Source organism: Salmo salar, chromosome 01 (assembly GCF_965601325.2).
Source record: "Salmo salar chromosome 01, fSalSal1, whole genome shotgun sequence".
In the NCBI taxonomy this organism is placed as follows: Eukaryota; Metazoa; Chordata; class Actinopteri; order Salmoniformes; family Salmonidae; genus Salmo; species Salmo salar.
This window is the reverse complement of record NC_138291.1, coordinates 19046274-19064048: the sequence shown is the minus strand read 5'-3', so window position 1 is coordinate 19064048 and position 17775 is coordinate 19046274. Positions and strand designations below refer to the sequence as shown.

The following is a 17775-nucleotide window of genomic DNA, read 5'->3' as shown; positions in this document are numbered from 1 at the left end:
AAAGCAGTCCTGGACAGAGAAAAACAAGAGATGATCAATCAAACAGCCAGGCAGTCCAAACTAGGCCAAACTGTACACACTCACATAAACCCTGTTCAGGAAGACTGTGATGGGATGAATAGGGTGATATATGTTGTATGCCTCTCTCTCTCTCTCAATCTTTCTCTTTCTCTCTCTCTCTTTCTCTCTCTCACTTCAATTCAATTTAAGGGCTTTATTGGTATGGGAAACATATGTTTACATTGCCCAACCACATGAAATAGATAATAAACAAAAGTGAAATAAACATTTTGGAAATAACAGTAAACATTACACTCACTAAAGTTCCAAAAGAATAAAGACATTTCAAATGTCATGTTGAGTATATATACAGTGTTGTAATGACGTGCAAATAGTTAAAGAACAAAAGGGAAAATAAATAAACATAAATATAGGTTGTTTTAACAAATGTGTTAGTTCTTCACTGGTTGCCCTTTTCTTGTGGCAACAGGTCACAAATATTGCTGATGAGATTGCACACTGTGGTATTTCACCCAATAAATATGGGAGTTTATCAAAATTCTTTGTGGGTCTGTGTAATCTGAGGGAAATTTGTGTCTCTAATATGGTCATACATTTGGCAGGAAGTTAGGAAGTGTAGCTCAGTTTCCACCTCATTTTGTGGGCAGTGTGTACATAGTCTGTCTTCTCTTGAGAGCCAGGTCTGCCTACGGCGGCCTTTCTCAATAGCAAGGCTAAGCTCACTGAGTCTGTACATAGTCAAAGCTTTCCTTAAGTTTGGGTCAGTCACAGTGGTCAGGTATTCTGCCACTGTGTACACAGTGGTCAGGTTTTCTGCCACCCTATGTTTAGGGACAAAAAGCATTCTAGTTCTTTTTTTGTTCCGTTGTGTCATGTAATTATCTTTTAGTTTTATCATGATTTGGTTGGGTCTAATTGTGTTCCTGTCCTGGGGCTCTGTGGCGTCTGTTTCCAAACAGAGCCCCAGGACCAGCTTGCTTAACTTCTTTGGGCTAGGGGGCAGTATTCGGAAGTTTGGATGAATAAGGTGCCCAAAATAAACTGCCTGTTACTCAGGCCCAGAAGCTAGGATATGCATATAGTACTGCATAGAAAACAGTAGTACTGGATAGAAAACACTGTAATGTTTTTAAAACTGTTAAAATAATGTCTGTGAGTATAACAGAACTGATATAGTAGGCAAAAACCCAAGGACAATTCATCCAGACATTTTCTTTTCCAGCTCATCACTGATTACAATGGCTGGGAATTGGAATATAAAAGGAAGACCTCACAGATTGCAGTTCCTAGGGCTTCCACTAGATGTCAACACTTTAAAAAGAGTTTCAGGCTTGTTTTTTGAGAAATGAGCTAGAATTTGTAGTTTTTCTAAGTGGCTCCTCTTTTGGCTGTAGTGTTTGTTGCACGTTCTGGTGAGGGTGTGCACTTCGTTATTTATCTCTGGTAATGATCTCCGTCTTAAATTTGATCATTTATTTACATATTAGGGTACCTGAGGATTGATTAGGAACGTTGTTTGATATGTTTGGAAGAAGTTTATTTGTAACTTACGGGATTCATTTGTATGCATTTTGAAAGAGGGAAACCGGTGAATTACTGAATCAAGCGCGCCAATGAAACTTACCTTTTTGGGATATAAAGAAGGACTTTATCGAACAAAACGACCATTTGTTATGTAGCTGGGACCCTTGTGATTGCAACCAGATGAAGATCTTCTAAAGTAAGTGATTTATCTTATCGATATTTCGGACTTTCGTGACGCCTCTGCTTCGTTGGAAAATGTACGTAATGCTTTTGTGTGCGATGCGCTGTCCTCAGATAATCGCATGGTGTGCTTTCGCCGTAAAGCCTTTTTGAAATCTGACAAAACGGCTGGATAACAAGAAGTTAAGCTTTTAAATGATGTTTGACACTTGTATTTTCATGAATGTTTAATATTACGATTTCTGTAATTTGAATTTGGCGCTCTGCAATTTTACAGGATGTTGTCGAGGTGGGACGCTAGCGTCCCAATGATCTGTAAGAAGTTTTAAGGGGACCTTCTCCAGGTTCATCTCTCTGTAGGTGATGGCTTTGTTATGGAAGGTTTGGGAATTGCTTCCTTTTAGGTGGTTGTAGAATTTAACGTCTTTTTTCTGGATTTTGATAATTAGCGGGTATCGGCCTAATTCAGCTCCCATGCATTATTTGGTGTTTTACATTGGACACTGAGGATATTTTTGCAGAACTCTGCATGCAGAGTCTCAATTTGGTGTTTGTCCCATTTTGTGAATTATTGGTTGGTGAGCGGACCCCAGACCTCACAACCATAAAGGGCAATGAGTTCTATATCTGATTCATGTATTTTTGCCAGATCCTAATTGGAATTGTATGTTCCTTTTGATGGCATAGAAGTCCCTTCTTGCCTTGTCTCTCAGATCGTTCACAGCTTTGTGGAAGTTACCTGTGGTGCTGATGTTTAGGTATGTATAGATTTTTGTGTGGTCGTAGGGCAACGATGTCTAGATGGAATTTGTATTTTTGGTCCTGGCAACTGGACCTTTTTTGGAACACCATTATTTTTTGTCATACTGAGATTTACTCTCAGGGCCCAGGTCTGACAGAATCTGTGCAGCAGATCTAGGTGCTGCTGTAGGCCCTCCTTGGTTGGGGACAGAAGCACCAGACCATCAGCAAATAATATACATTTGACTTCAGATTCTAGTAGGGTGAGGCCGGGTGCTGCAGACTGTTCTAGTGCCCTCGCCAATACGTTGATATATATGTTGAAGAGGGTGGGGCTTAAGCTGAATCCCTTTCTCACCCCACGGCCCTGTGGAAAGAAATGTGTTTGTTTTTTACCAATTTGAACCACACACTTGTTGTTTGTGTACATGGATTTTATAATGTTGTATGTTTTTCCCCCAACACCACTTTCCATCAATTTGTATAGCATACCCTCATACCAAATTCAGTTGAAAGCTTTTTGAAATCTACAAAGCATGAGACGATTTTGCCTTTGTTTTGGTTTGTTTGTCTCTCTCTCTTTCTCATTCTCTTTCTCTTTCTCTCCCTCTCCCTCTCTCTCTCCCCCTCTCTCTCCCTCTGTCTGTCTTTCTTTCTTTCACTCTCTCTTTCTCTTTGTTTTTCTCTCCCTCTCTCTCTCCCTCTCTCTCTGTCTCTCTCATCTTCATATGATAGGTGGTGTCAGGATAGAGATTATACACATACAGAAAGATCAAGAAAGGGGCAGAGAGAGAGACAGCGAGGTAGAGAGCGAGAAAGAGAGAGAAAGTGAGACAGACTGAAAGAGAGAGAGAAATAGAGAGAAAGAGAGAGGATGAAGGCAGCATAGTTGTTACCAGGGTTGGAACATAGTCTTCCACTCTCCAACAGAACCAATTAATCTATCCTTATGAGACTCTCTATAGCTCTCAGAGAGAGAAAGATGTAAAGGGTGAGGAGAGAGAGGGAAGGATGGAAAAGGAGAGAGAGAAAAAGGGCTAAAGAAAGAGGGGTAGAGATGAAGAGGAAGAACAACAGAAAGAGCAAGAGAGACTAGCGAGAGAGAGAGAGAGAGAGAGAGAGAGAGAGAGCTACTAGCTGGATTTGTAGGAGCTATATTACTTCCCTGTCCGTTTGTCCATGATTCCACCTCTGACCTGTGTTACCTGCATAAATAGTGTGTTCTTCTGGAGCGCCGGGGTAGCGCTGAGGGCTAAACGTGTCCCGGCTAATGAAGCTTTCAGCGTGGGGCTGCTCTGACAGCTGGCGGGGGAGGGCCGGGAACTACATGCCATGAAATAAGGAGTAAAATTGATTAGCAATTTTCATTTATACATCTAAACAAAAGCTGCTCTGCAAATCAGGGGAAGCCATGTTAAAAATGCACTATGCAGAAATCATATTGCCATTTCCTGGTTGATAAAACTCTAATAGTTCACCTAATTTCAGTTTATGTGACAAAACAAGCAAGTATAGTTTAGGGAATCATTGTATCATCTAAACCGCTGTGAAATATATTTTCTATAACCACAAATATTGTATTTTTAGCTGTTTTAAGCTGGTGTACAAAACTGAAAGTAAAAGATGTAAAAACAGATCTAACACTTCTTGCCTTCAATGACAATGACAGAACAATAACACATTTGTATCTGACTTCGGTCTGGTCGTCCAAAAAGTCACATATGGCAGCTTTATATGTTGGTGGAGAGACCTGTTGGAGGTGAAAAAAGATATATATTCCGCCAATGAGAACTAAAGCCAAATATGCTACATTCACGATAACCTTTTTATTGGAGAGAAAGAGAGAGAGAGAGACAGAGAGAGAGAAGGGGGAGAGAGAGAGAGAGCGCACACAAAAAACTATACCTACCTCAACCTAAACATCAGCGCCACAGGTAACTTCCACAACGCTGTAACTATCTGAGAGACAAGGCAAGAAGTGCCTTCTAGGCCATCAAAAGGAACATAAAATTCGGCATACCAATTAGGATCTGGCAAAAAATACTTGAATCAGTTATAGAACCCATTGCCCTTAACGGTTGTGAGGTATGGGGGTCCGCTCACCAACCAATAATTCACAAAATGTGACAAACACCAAATTGAGACTTTTGCAAAAATATCCTCAGTGTACAACGTAAAACACCACATAATACATGCAGAGCAGAATTAGGCCGATACCCGCTAATGATCAACATCCAGAAAACAGACTTTAAATTCTACAACCACCTAAAAGGAAGCGTTTCCAAAACTTTCCATAACAAAGCCATCACCTACAGAGAAATGAACCTGGAGAAAAGCCCTCTAAGCAAGTTGGTCCTGGGGCTCTGTTCACGAACACAAACAGACCCCACAGAGCCCCAGGACAGAAACATAATTAGACCCAACCAAATCATGAGAAAAGAAAAAGATAATTACTTGACACATTGGAAAGAATTTACAAAAAAACAGAGCAAACTAGAATGCTATTTGGCCCTAAACAGAGAGTACACAGTGGCAGAATACCTGATATCTGTGACTGACCCAAACTTAAGGAAAGCTTTGACTATGTACAGATTCAGTGAGCATAGCCTTGCTATTGAGAAAGGCCGCCGTAGGCAGACCTGGCTCTCAAGAGAAGACAGACAATGTGCCCACTGCCCACAAAATGAGGTGGAAACTGAGCTGCACTTCCTAACCCCTGCCAAATGTATGACCATATTAGAGACGCATATTTGCACAAAGACCAGCAAAGAATTCAAAAACAATCCCAATTTTGATAAACTCCCGTATCTATTGGGCAAAATAACACAGTGTGCCATACCAGCAGCAAGATTTATGACCAGTTGCCACAAGAAAAGGGCAAGCAGTGAAGAACAAACAACATCAGTCTTTATATACACCATGAGTCTTTATATAAACACCATCACTCTTTATATACACACCATCACTCTTTATATACAGACCATCACTCTTTATATACAGACCATCACTCTTTACATACACACCATCACTCTTTATATACAGACCATCACTCTTTATATACAGACCATCACTCTTTACATACACACCATCACTCTTTACATACACACCATCACTCTTTATATACACACCATCATTCTTTACATACACACCATCACTCTTTATATACACACCATCACTCTTTATATACACACCATCACACTTTACATACACACCATCACTCTTTATATACAGACCATCACTCTTTACATACACACCATCACTCTTTACATACACACCATCACTCTTTATATACAGACCATCACTCTTTATGTACACACCATCACTCTTTACATACACACCATCACTCTTTAGATACACACCATCACTCTTTATGTACACACCATCATTCTTTACATACACACCATCACTCTTTACATACACACCATCACTCTTTACATACAGACCACCACTCTTTATATACACACCATCACTCTTTACATACACACCATCACTCTTTACATACATACCATCACTGTTTATATAAATACCATCACTCTTTATATACACACCATCACCCTTTATATACACACCATCACTCTTTACATACACACCATCACTCTTTAGATATACACCATCACTCTTTATGTACACACCATCATTCTTTACATACACACCATCACTCTTTACATACACACCATCACTCTTTATATACATACCATCACTCTTTATATACACACCATCACTCTTTATATACACACCATCACTCTTTATATACACACCATCACTCTTTACATATACACCATCACTCTTTACATACACACCATCACTCTTTATATACACACCATCATTCTTTACATACACACCATCACTCTTTATATACACACTACCACTCTTTACATACACACCATCACTCTTTATATACACACCATCACTCTTTATATACACACCATCACTCTTTATATACACACCAGCACTCTTTATATACACACCATCACTCTTTATATACACACCATCACTCTTTAGATACACACCATCACTCTTTACATACATACCATCACTCTTTATATACACACCATCATTCTTTACATACACACCATCACTCTTTATATACACACCATCACTCTTTGTATACACACCATCACTCTTTACATTCACACCATCACTCTTTATATACAGACCATCACTCTTTACATACACACCATCACTCTTTATATACAGACAATCACTCTTTATGTACACACCATCACTCTTTACATACACACCATCACTCTTTACATTCACACCATCACTCTTTATATACAGACCATCACTCTTTACATACACACCATCACTCTTTATATACAGACAATCACTCTTTATGTACACACCATCACTCTTTATATACACACCATCACTCTTTACATACACACCATCACTCTTTAGATACACACCATCACTCTTTATGTACACACCATCATTCTTTACATACACACCATCACTCTTTACATACACACCATCACTCTTTATATACAGACCATCACTCTTTATATACACACCATTACTCTTTACATACACACCATCAGTCTTTACATACATACCATCACTGTTTATATAAATACCATCACTCTTTATATACACACCATCACCCTTTATATACACACCATCACTCTTTACATACACACCATCACTCTTTAGATATACACCATCACTCTTTATGTACACACCATCATTCTTTACATACACACCATCACTCTTTACATACACACCATCACTCTTTATATACACACCATCACTCTTTATATACACACCATCACTCTTTATATACACACCAGCACTCTTTACATACACACCATCACTCTTTATATACACACCATCATTCTTTACATACACACCATCACTCTTTATATACACACCATCCCTCTTTACATACACACCATCACTCTTTATATACACACCATCACTCTTTATATACACACCATCACTCTTTAGATACACACCATCACTCTTTACATACACACCATCACTCTTTATATACACACCATCATTCTTTACATACACACCATCACTCTTTATATACACACCATCACTCTTTACATACACACCATCAGTCTATATACACACCATCACTCTTTATATACAGACCATCACTCTTTACATACACACCATCACTCTTTACATACACACCATCACTCTTTATATACAGACCATCACTCGTTATATAGACCATCACTCTTTACATATACAGACCATCACTCTTTACATACACACCATCACTGTTTATATAAATACCATCACTCTTTACATACACACCATCACTCTTTATATACACACCATCACTCTTTATATACACACCATCACTCTTTATATACAGACCATCACTCTTTATATACACACCATCACTCTTTATATACACTCCATCGCTCTTTATATACAGACCATCACTGTTAAGGTATTAACACCACTCAGTACCTTCACCAATAAAGGATTTAGCCAACGTGGTGTTCCAAGTCTAATGTGTATGGTGTGTATAGCCCGGCCCAGAATCATATTGTAGGAAGTGTTTATTGAAGGGCTTTTTGTCAGAACTCAGAGGGGCATGATGGTATCAACAATTACCAGAGCAACCTGCATGGGCACTCAGCCTCACAGCACACCACCTAGGGGCTTTCTCCATCATACACACACACACACACACACACACACACACACACACACACACACACACACACACACACACACACACACACACACACACACACACACACACACACACACACACACATGCAGGTTAAACACTATGGCTCTCACTTAAGAAACACACAAACCACAACCAGCCTTTTCCTCATCCTTGTGGAGATTGGCAGGCCCCAAACTCAGAGAGCAGCAGAAAATAAAGTATTTATATTTCATTCTACTCTAAAAACTTTCTCCCTGTGAGAGAATAAAAGGAGGATCCCAAGACTGGCGGCTGGTGAACGAGAAAAAAACTCCAAATGTAATTTTCTGCAAGATTACACACAATAATTATTAGCGTTATAATACCCATAACTAATGGCTTCCAATGAGACAATCTATAGCTATCGATCAGCTAACAATCCAGGCTGGGTGTTACACTCTCTCACTACAGTACACTTTACAGGGAGGAAAGGAGAGGATGCACAGTACAGAGCAAAAAAGGGAGGGAGGGAGGGAGGGAGGGAGGGAGGGAGGGAGGGAGGGAGGGAGGGAGTAGAATAGAATAGAAGTAGGGAAGGAGAGAGTAGAACAATAGAAGTAGGGAAGGAGAGTAGAACAATAGAAGTAGGGAAGAAGAGAGTAGAACAATAGAAGTAGGGAAAGACAGAGTAGAACAATAGATGTAGGGAAGAACAGAGTAGAACAATAGAAGTAGGGAAGGAGAGAGTAGAACAATAGAAGTAGGGAAGAAGAGAGTAGAACAATAGAAGTAGGGAAGGACAGAGTAGAACAATAGAAGTAGGGAAGAAGAGAGTAGAACAATAGATGTAGGGAAGAACAGAGTAGAACAATAGAAGTAGGGAAGGAGAGTAGTACAATAGAAGTAGGGAAGGAGAGTAGAACAATAGAAGTAGGGAAGAAGAGAGTAGAACAATAGAAGTAGGGAAGAAGAGAGTAGAACAATAGAAGTAGGGAAGAAGAGAGTAGAACAATAGATGTAGGGAAGAACAGAGTAGAACAATAGAAGTAGGGAAGGAGAGAGTAGAACAATAGAAGTAGGGAAGAAGAGAGTAGAACAATAGAAGTAGGGAAGAAGAGAGTAGAACAATAGAAGTAGGGAAGGACAGAGTAGAACAATAGAAGTAGGGAAGAAGAGAGTAGAACAATAGATGTAGGGAAGAACAGAGTAGAACAATAGAAGTAGGGAAGGAGAGTAGTACAATAGAAGTAGGGAAGGAGAGTAGAACAATAGAAGTAGGGAAGAAGAGAGTAGAACAATAGAAGTAGGGAAGAAGAGAGTAGAACAATAGAAGTAGGGAAGAAGAGAGTAGAACAATAGATGTAGGGAAGAACAGAGTAGAACAATAGAAGTAGGGAAGGAGAGAGTAGAACAATAGAAGTAGGGAAGAAGAGAGTAGAACAATAGAAGTAGGGAAGAAGAGAGTAGAACAATAGAAGTAGGGAAGGACAGAGTAGAACAATAGAAGTAGGGAAGGACAGAGTAGAACAATAGAAGTAGGGAAGGACAGAGTAGAACAATAGAAGTAGGGAAGGACAGAGTAGAACAATAAAAGTAGGGAAGAAGAGAGTAGAACAATAGAAGTAGGGAAGGACAGAGTAGAACAATAGAAGTAGGGAAGGAGAGAGTAGAACAATAGAAGTAGGGAAGGAGAGTAGAACAATAGAAGTAGGGAAGAAGAGAGTAGAACAATAGAAGTAGGGAAGGACAGAGTAGAACAATAGAAGTAGGGAAGGACAGAGTAGAACAATAGAAGTAGGGAAGAAGAGAGTAGAACAATAGAAGTAGGGAAGGAGAGAGTAGTACAATAGAAGTAGGGAAGGACAGAGTAGAACAATAGAAGTATGGAAGGACAGAGTAGAACAATAGAAGTATGGAAGGACAGAGTAGTACAATAGAAGTAGGGAAGGAGAGTAGAACAATAGAAGTATGGAAGGACAGAGTAGAACAATAGAAGTAGGGAAGAAGAGAGTAGAACAATAGATGTAGGGAAGAACAGAGTAGAACAATAGAAGTAGGGAAGGAGAGTAGTACAAAGGAAGTAGGGAAGGAGAGTAGAACAATAGAAGTAGGGAAGGAGAGTAGAACAATAGAAGTAGGGAAGGACAGAGTAGAACAATAGAAGTAGGGAAGAAGAGAGTAGAACAATAGATGTAGGGAAGAACAGAGTAGAACAATAGAAGTAGGGAAGGAGAGTAGTACAATAGTAGTAGGGAAGGAGAGTAGAACAATAGAAGTAGGGAAGAAGAGAGTAGAACAATAGAAGTAGGGAAGAAGAGAGTAGAACAATAGAAGTAGGGAAGGACAGAGTAGAACAATAGAAGTAGGGAAGAAGAGAGTAGAACAATAGAAGTAGGGAAAGACAGAGTAGAACAATAGAAGTAGGGAAGGACAGAGTAGAACAATAGATGTAGGGAAGGACAGAGTAGAACAATAGAAGTAGGGAAGAAGAGAGTAGAACAATAGATGTAGGGAAGAACAGAGTAGAACAATAGAAGTAGGGAAGGAGAGAGTAGAACAATAGAAGTAGGGAAGAAGAGAGTAGAACAATAGAAGTAGGGAAGAAGAGAGTAGAACAATAGAAGTAGGGAAGGACAGAGTAGAACAATAGAAGTAGGGAAGGACAGAGTAGAACAATAGAAGTAGGGAAGGACAGAGTAGAACAATAGAAGTAGGGAAGGACAGAGTAGAACAATAGAAGTAGGGAAGGACAGAGTAGAACAATAGAAGTAGGGAAGCACAGAGTAGAACAATAGAAGTAGGGAAGGACAGAGTAGAACAATAGAAGTAGGGAAGGACAGAGTAGAACAATAGAAGTAGGGAAGGGCAGAGTAGAACAATAGAAGTAGGGAAGGAGAGAGTAGAACAATAGAAGTAGGGAAGGAGAGTAGAACAATAGAAGTAGGGAAGGAGAGAGTAATACAATAGAAGTAGGGAAGGAGAGAGTAATACAATAGAAGTAGGGAAGGACAGAGTAGAACAATGGAAGTAGGGAAGGACAGAGTAGAACAATAAATGTAGGGAAGGTCAATGCTTGTCGCAACAACAGTATCCATGTCAATTATATTTGGCATTTTGGAACAATCTTTAGACACCAGATTGAGAGATGTGTTATTATAATAAGATTCCTTATCTGCTATTACAGTACAGCTACTGTAGACAAGTGCTTCCTGATTACTGAATGACTTAACTACAGCCATGCCATAACAACCACTTAACGTACATAGTTACCAGACAAACCATATGAATTACATGACAAACACTAATATAGACAGATGTAAACTACATGTGAACAATCAATCAATCAATCAAATGTTATTTGTCACATGCGCCGAATACAACAGGTGTAGACTGTACCGTGAAATGCTTACTTACGAGCCCTTTCCCAACAATGCAGAGTTAAAAAGTAAGAAAAGATTAGCAGGTTTCCAGGTTTAAAAGGGAAAAAAAGGAAATTGTAACAATAAAATAACAATAACGAGGCTACATAAAAGGAGTCAATGTGCAAGGTTACGAGGTAGTTGAGGTTGTTGAGGCATGTACATGTAGGTAGGGGTAAAAGTTACTAGGCAATAAGAATAGATAATAAACAGAGTAGCAGCAGCGTATGAGAAGACTGAAAGTTTCTCTATGGGTGTGTGTGTCGTCAATATGCATGTGTGGGTGTGTTTTGTGTGTGTGAGCATATGTAGTGTGTGAGTGTGTTGGCGTGTCAGTGTAGTATGTGTGAGAGTGTGGGTAGAGTCTAGTGAGTGTGCATAAAGCCAGTACAAGAATGTAATTTCAAAATAGGGGGTCAATGTAAATAGTCAGGGTAGCCATTTGATTAACTGTTCAGCAGTCTTATGACTTGGAGGTAGAAGCTGTTCAGGAGCCTTTTAGGTGCAGACTTGGTGCTCCGGTACCGCATGCCATGCGGTAGCAGAGAGAACAGTCAATGACTTGGGTGGCTGGAGTCTTTGACAATTTTTAGGGTCTTCCTCTGACACCGCCTGGTATAGAGGTCCTGGATGTCAGGAAGCTTGGCCCCAGTGATGTACTGGGCCATACGCACTTCCCTCTGTAGTGCCTTGCGGTCAGATGCCAAGCAGTTGCCATACCAAGCGTTGATGGGGGCGTGTTCTGCCCTCCATTTGCTGTAGTCCACAATCAGCTTCTTTGTCTTCCTGAAGATGAGGGAGAGGTTGTTGTCCTGGCACCATACTGCCAGGTCTCTGACCTCCTCCTCCTCCTCCTCTCCTTGTAGGATGTCTCATCGTCGTCAGTCATCAGGCCTACCACCGTTGTGTCTTCGGCCAACTTAATGATGGTGTTGGAGTTTTACGCAGCCACGCAGTTGTGGGTGAACAGGACGTACAGGAGGGGACAAAGTATGCACCCCTGAGGGGCCCCCGTGTTGAGGGTCAGCGTGGCGGATGAGTTGTTGCCTACCCTCACAACCTGGGGACGGCCAGTCAGGAAGTCCAGGATCCAGTTGCAGAGGGAGGTGTTTATTCCCTGGGTCTTTAGCCTAGTGATGAGCTTGGAGGGCATTATGGTGTTGAACGCTGAGCTGTAGTCAATGAACAGCATATTCAAAAAAGGTGTTCCTTTTGTCCAGGTGGGAAAGGGCAGTGTGAAGTGCAATAGAGACTGCGTCATCTGTGGATCTGTTGGGGCGGAATGTGAATCGAAGTGGGTCCTGGGTGTCTGGGATGATAGTGTTGATGTGAGCAATGACCAGCCTTTCAAAACATTTCATGGCTACAGATGTGAGCACTACGGGATACCCTTCGTAATCCGTGATAGTTTGCAAGCCCTGCCACATCCAACGAGCATCACAGCTGGTGTAGTAGGATTCGATCTTGGTCCTGTATTGACCCGTTCCCTGTTTGATTGTTCGTTGGATGGCGTAGCAAGATTGGAAGCTCTGGAAGCTCTAGTCTTCAGCTAAGTGTGGATGTTGCCTGTAATCCATGGCTTCTGGTTGTGATATGTACGTATGGTCACTGTGGGGACAACGTCGGCGATGCACTTATTAATGAAGCAGGTGACTGATGTGATAAATTCCTCAATGCCATTGGATGAATCCCAGAACATATTCCAGTCTGTGCTAGCGAAACAGCGAAACTGTCACGTCCTGACCATAGAAGCTTTTCTTTTCTATGGTAGAGTAGGTCAGGGCGTGACGGGGTTGTGTCTAGTTTAGATTTTCTATGTTGTCATGTTCTTGTTTCTGTATTTCTATGTTGGAAGTTTTTGGGATGATCTCCAATTAGAGGCAGCTGGTCATAATTGTCTCTAATTGGAGATCATACTTAAGTAGTTGTTTTTCCCACCTGGGTTTGTGGGAGATTGTATTTTGAGTAAGTGTATGTTGCACCTCTTAGTCAAGGTTTGTTGTTTTGTTTATGAGTTTATTTGTATGTCTTGCATAGTTTCACAGTTATAATAAAATGTGGAACGATACACATGCGATGCGCTTTGGTCCCATTCTTCAGACAGCCGTGACAGAAACATAGCGAAACATGGTGTAATAGAGTGTAAATGCACACAATATGTCTGGTTTTAATGTTAGCATACTTGGAACGAAGAACTGCATCCCATGGTAGTAATCCTACACTTAACGGCTTGTTAAAAGCGTACTTGGAACTGAGAACTAAAAGTGGTCCCTCACAGGAGAGTGGAAGGGGAGAAAAATAACGTGGTTTAATCCAGAGCACCACTAATCCATGGAATTAAGCTTCTAAATGGTTCTATTCAAGCCAATGAATTCATGCAGATCTGACCGGCTCTGGTCATGTCATTAAGATGATGGGCGACTTCATGGGAAAGAAAATCAAACGTGGGTCTATCCCACTACATTAACGTACAGGGTCTTCTCCCAACCACGCAGTCAACTCCTGCTGTACTACACACACACACACACAGTCACACACACACACACACACACACACACACAGTCTCACACACACACAGTCTCACACACACACACACACACACACACACACACACACACACACACACACACACACACACACACACACACAGTCACACACACTCTCCACCATGCACAGGAATACATTTTTACGAGGGGGAGGAGGAAGGGACCTGAAGTTGATGGCTACATTATGGCAGTGGAATACTAATGATTGGATCAGCCTGGGTCTAAGTCTACAGGAACTGACTTGGTTTTCGTTGCCAGAAGCAAAGCCTGGATTAGAAGTAAATACAGGCTTAGAGAGAACAGAGAGATAGACTGGACAAACACACGACTTGAAACAATCGGAGAGAGATCCTGAATACTTACTTTCACTTAATACTCAGCAAAAGAGCGAGAGGTGGAGCGGGAGAGAGAGAGACACAGAAGGACAGATAAAGACAACGAAAGGAAGGAAGGAAGTAAGAAAGAACATCCCGCTCGGTGTGCTTCAGATCGCCATGATTCCTTCTAAAATCCACTTCCTGCTTGACGTGATGTCACTGCCTACATCACTGGGAGAGGACTGCAGCTGCCTAAGGGCTGTGGATCTCTGATTAGCAGTCTCTCTCTGTGTGTGTTTGTGTGTGTGTGTGTGTCAGTGGACAGCCAGTGGCATCTCTCCCTCTGCATGGGTATTAATAGGAACACACGTCATACAGGCCTCGAGCTGGAACCTACCCTTAGGCACTGATCTAGGATCAGCTTACCCTCTTCAAAACATAAACTGAACCATTAGAAGTGGGAGACGCAAAACTGACCATAGATCAGCATTCAGGGGCAGCTTTGTCTCAGTGTAGAAAAGGACACAGAGGATACATTCAAGCAAACATATTCATCCATAGCAGAATACCCCATTGTGAGGAAGTTAGCAGAGGGAATAGTGATATAGAATATAGAGATTTTGGCCAGCTTCAGAGCTAGGATGCCATGTTGCTTCCTCCAAGCCCTCCATTCAACCATTCAGAATAAACATTTGGATTCTTAGTACTGTCGTTGTAAGTATAGCGGTTCAGCTATCCTGATTCATTTTGAATTCTGTCGTATAAATGAGAATGCAATAAACACACATTCATTCACTTAAACAAGAGGTGTAATTTCTCCAGATATCATTCCTGCTTACCCCCTCAATAGAAGTGGCCTTGCTGTGGTGTACCAGCTAGCTACAGACATCCACCCTCTCGCTGTGTATCTGACCTGGCACAGCTCACTGTGAATGGGCCAAAGATGTGGCCGATGACCACTGACTTTTTAAATTATTGAGTGAGTGACCTCAATTGGCTGGTGAAAACGGCCCCACATCACATCACTCCTGAGAATCTGCTGCTATTCTAAATATACACAACAAACACTGGCTAGATTCTGAGGCTGACCACTGATGTTCACAGAAGAAATGTAGTATTTATGGGTTTGCATATCTGAATTAATTTTCTAGAATTAAGACCATGCATACTGGATACTGTATATTGTAAGGTTGATATTTTGGCATATAGTAATTGGATAAGGGATACACTGACATACTGTATGTAAGAATATTGCACAATGGCTTTAATAAGAGTGCCAATAGATGATTAAATATGAACACTATAGATCAACTACTAGTAAGCTCACAATCACAAATCATATTTTAAAACTACTCAAAAGAGATGGTACTAAACTGCTCACATTGTACTGTACATACACACACACACACACACACACACACACACACACACACACACATACACACACACACACACACACACCAAGTCTGGCAGCTTCTCCTGAACCATACAGCGTTTTGTATTGTCCATAATCCCCAGTCATGAGCATCTAGGCAGTGAAACAATAGTAGCACATCCAACAGCACATCCAACAGCACATCCAACAGCACATCCAACAGCACATCCAACAGCACATCCAACAGCACATCCAACAGCAAGCACTCCCAGATTGGCAGGTCAGAGGAGGAGCAGCAGGTTTACCACTACACGCTCACACACACACACACACACACACACACACACACACACACACACACACACACACACACACACACACACACACACACACACACACACACACACACACACACACACACACGCGCGCACACACACACACACACACGCTTGCCCTGATGAGGTGCACGTTACTCACAGTCTTCCTGGCTTTCTTGAAAGAGTTGTGGTGCAGTTTTCAAGGACACACTCGTCTGTCGTCTTCCCCCCTCACTCTCTCTCTCTCTCCTCTCTCTCTCTCTCTTGTCCTCCTCTCTGTCGCTGCAGCCACAACAAACGTGAATGTGACGCTCGCTCTATTTCTCGTCCTCTCGTTTCTCCCTCTCTTCTCTCCGTCTGCTGTCTCTGGATCAGGGGCTGAGTGGTTCTCTCTGTACCGCCAAGCGGGACCTCTATCTGGCGAGTGTGGTTTGTGGGAGGGAAGGAGGGAGGGGGAAATAGAGAGAAAAAGGAGTGCTGGATAAACTGACGGCTCTTTCCCCTGCCTGTGTACTGGTACACACACTGACACACACACACTCTACACAGAATCGGCTCCCGGCAGGCTCCTATTGCAAGCCAGCAGAAAACAGCCTGCTTTACTGAAAAGCACCAGCATCACATTTCAGGGAAGAGAGAGGGAGAGAAAGAGGTCTGGGACAGGACAGGACCGGAGAGGAAGTCTCAGGCTACTGAGCGCTACACGGTCCCCTAAGCCTAGCTGTCTCACGTGAAAAATGCCCCCCCGCTGAATTCAGAAAATGACTTTGATAAACAAACAAAGAATCAAACGTTTATTTAAAGAGGGTGATGTGTTTCCTGTTTCCTGCATTGCCCACTGCTGCTTGCTCTGCTTCTTTTCCACATCAGCAGTGTTTCCCCTTTGGCTAACACACACTGGGAGAGGACGGTAGGGTACAGTATTATCATAGGCTAGACTACTATAAAGAGTACTACTGTTGAAATCTCAGCAAACCAGATAGTGTAGCTATCAGAGGTAGATTTAGTAGGTCTGTTAATTAGCAGCACTATATCGATACAGTTTATTTTTTGTATACTTCATGGCGAGTACCAATATTGTTCACAATTCTATTTGGGTTTGAAACTGCTATATGCTTGGTCTGCTTCCCTAACCATATACTGAATGATGTGAGGGTGTGTCTACGAAAGTCCAGAGGGGATATATGAATCCAAAAATTATTCCCTCGTTATGTCGAGATCACAACTAATTTATCTCATGATCACGACATAGCAAAAACTGTTTTGTCGAGATCACCACTTATTTATCTCATGATCACGACATAACAAAGCTATTTTGTCTAGATGATGAGAAACTCTAGAAATGGGAGTGGACGTATTGATGATAGATTGACAGTATGGCTGAGACGGCAGAGTCCACAGTGGATCAGCACATATGTTTTTATGAAATGCTACACTAAGGAATGGTACATTTCATGCTAACATCATGCTTTCATTTGTGTTTGTAGCGCATTATCAGTTTCTAAGTTAGAATGTTAGCAAGCTGAATTTCACTTATCTTGAGCTAATAGCTTGTGGGGGAGCTAAGCTCTCGTGAGGCATTTAAGCCCTGAATGATGTTTCACAGGAGAACACTGTTTCCCATGGTGTGTGCCACCCCACAGGACAACAGCCAATCGCATGCAAGCAACAACGCAGCTAACTTGGCTAGTCTTGTGAGCGAGCGAGCTAGCTAGCTTGTT

The 17775-nt window shown here is 41.5% G+C and overlaps 1 protein-coding gene across 1 annotated transcript in view; it reads right to left on the bottom strand.

Moving 5' to 3' along the window:
• LOC106570958 (estrogen-related receptor gamma) overlaps positions 1-16605 on the bottom strand; it is a 264686-nt gene extending 248081 nt beyond the window's left edge. The window contains exon 1 of the mRNA XM_014143900.3: positions 16215-16605. The gene's annotated coding sequence lies outside the window, so the exon portion shown is untranslated. The remainder of the gene's footprint in view (positions 1-16214) is intronic.
• Between the last annotated feature and the right edge of the window lie 1170 nt (positions 16606-17775).